The following is a 2,745-nucleotide window of genomic DNA, read 5'->3' as shown; positions in this document are numbered from 1 at the left end:
GACTACACAATGTAGTATGTCAGAGATTGTGAGAACATTGTAAGATAGGGCAGGGTCAAAATCTATCATAGAATTTCTGAGTTTACTGTATAGCACACAGCAACAGCTACAAACAAAAGAACCTTCATGGTGTCAATGGTTAAGCATTTGACTTATATCTGAAAGGCTGGTGGTTCAAATCTACCCAGTAGCTCCATGGAAAAGAGACTCCATAAATATTATAGTCAAGAAAACCATATTGGGGAAGTTAGTTCTTTTCTCTCACGTGGGCTATTCTGAGTAAAAAAACAGCTCAAAAAGCACCTAACAACAACATAACAATTTATACTCAAGAGGGAAAAAAGGTAACCACTCTGTGACAAAGAAGGTCCACAAGTATTTCAGAGAAATGTGGTCTCACCATTCCCAAGGCCAACCCCTCTGTAAGAGTTGTATGCTACTGCCATAAGAAATTACCACAGATGTGGTGGTTTAAACAACACAAATTGATTATCTTACAGTCTGAGCTTATTTTAGGCTATCATCAAGTTGTAGGCAGGGCTGCATTCCCTTCTGGAGGCTCTAGGGGAGTATTTTTTCCTTGATCATTTGAGTTTGTTGTCAGAATTTGGTTTTTTGTATTTGTGAGACTGAAACTTCTGTGTCATTGCCAAATGTCATTTTAAGACTATTTGCACCTTCTAGAGGTCATCTGAACACCTCAATCTTCAAAGTCAACAATCGAGGCTTAAGTTCTTCTTAAATGATTTTGAATCTCCTACTTCTTGCTCCATCATTGATGCTCTCTTACGCTTTCATCTTCGTCTTTAAATGACTCATCCAATTATATTCAGGATAATTGCTCCATTTCAAGTTCCTGAAACATAATTACATCGTACCAAGTCCTTATTGTCAGATAAGGCTATATATTCAGGTTTCAGGGCATAGAGTGGGGAAGCATTATTTTGCCTACCATTTCCAAATGTGTCTACTTTTCCCATCCCATATTCTTTCATATGTTGCCTCCTTTTATCCCAAATCATCTTTCCTTTTCATGATGTTCCTCCATCATTAATATTGCACATGAAAGTTGGGCAATGACTAAGGATGCCTTTGAATTATGGTGTTGGAGAATAGTACAGAATATCCTGTGAACTGTCTAAAGAACAGACAAGTTTGTCCTGGAGGAAGTACAATCAAGGTGCTTCTTAGAGGCAAGAAGGATGAAACTTGAGTGTCACATCTTTGGGGCATATTGGCGTGAAGGCTAGTCCTTGGAAAAGGACATCTGGCTGGAAAAGATTGAGGGTCAGAAAAAGAGAGGAAGACTTTTAAAAATAGATTAACGTAATGACTGTAACAATGGACTCAAATATATCAGCGATGGTGAGGATGGCACCAGATAGGGCAAAGTCAGATCTGTTAATGATTCACAGGGTCACTTGGAGTTTTAATCAACTTGATGGCATCTCATAACAACATTACCCCTAGTTTTCTACTTGATGTTTTGAGTTGCTCTTGTTAATTTTTACTTTCTCATTTTCATTCTTTATTTCCTTAAAACAAAGATTTTTTGAGACCATACATAATGTGACCAAACTCTGTGTGGCACCAATGCTTAACTACTACTCAAAAGGTTAGCAGTTCAAATCCACTCAGGGATGCTTTAGAAGACAGGCCTAGTAATATACTTCAGAAAGATCATGTTCCTGAAAATCTTATGGAACAATTCTGCTGTGCATACAATTGTGCATATAAATTCACACTGACTTGACTGTGATAGAAAAACAACTAAATATAAACACCGGCAATAAGAAGATCAGTTAACAATTGCCTTTGCCCTCAGAGAGCTTACAATTTAACAAGAGAAATGAACTTCATTTAAAAAGTAACACAAGGTGTTACATGGTATGAGTTTTTTTTATCCTTTCCACATCGCAAGCCTTTCTATCCTAAAAATGGATTGAACATATTGGAAAGTGAATTAATAAAGGAATTCTTGCAGAAAGAAACAAACATCCTCACGACTGGACCGATAAACAACTTCATGCTAGATGGAGTAAAGATTGATATCTACAATTTCATCTTAGTTGGGTCTATAACCAACACTATGGGTGCAGTAGTCAAGAAATCAAAAGATCCATTGCACTGCAAAAACCTACTTTTAGAGATCTCTTTGAAGTACTAAAAGGCAAAGATGTCATATTAAAACTAAGGTGCATCTTATCTGTTGCTGTTGTTTTTATGTGCATCTAATCTAAGCTGTAATATTTTCAATTTCTTCATAAGCATATGGAAGTTGGACAATGATTAAGGAGGACCTAAGAAAAACTTGGAATTGTGATATTGGCAAAGAGTACTGAACGTACCGTGGACTGCCAAAAGGACAAATCTGTTTTGGAAAAAGTGTAACTAGAGTGTTCCTTAGAGGCAACTATGGTGAATCTTCATCTCACTTACTTTGAGCATATTGTCAAGAGGGACTAGGAAAAGAACATAATTCTTGGAAAAGTGAGTGAGTTAAAGAAGGAGAGGAAGACCCTTGAGGAGATGGACTGACACAGTGACTGTTACAATGGGCCTGGACCTAGCAGATATTGTGAGGATGGTGGAGGAACAGGCAATGTTTTGTTCTGTCGTTCATAGGGTTGCTGTGAATCAATGTTGACTCCATGGCGCCCAATATTAACAACAAATAAAATAGCAGAAAAGTCCTCTGTAGCTACAAAACAACATGCATGTTGTTGCTGTTGATAGGTGGTGTTG

This window comes from Elephantulus edwardii, unplaced genomic scaffold, assembly GCF_000299155.1.
Source record: "Elephantulus edwardii isolate Elephantulus edwardi_28Jun2011 unplaced genomic scaffold, EleEdw1.0 scaffold00061, whole genome shotgun sequence".
NCBI lineage: Eukaryota > Metazoa > Chordata > Mammalia > Macroscelidea > Macroscelididae > Elephantulus > Elephantulus edwardii.
This window is presented reverse-complemented; position numbering follows the sequence as displayed.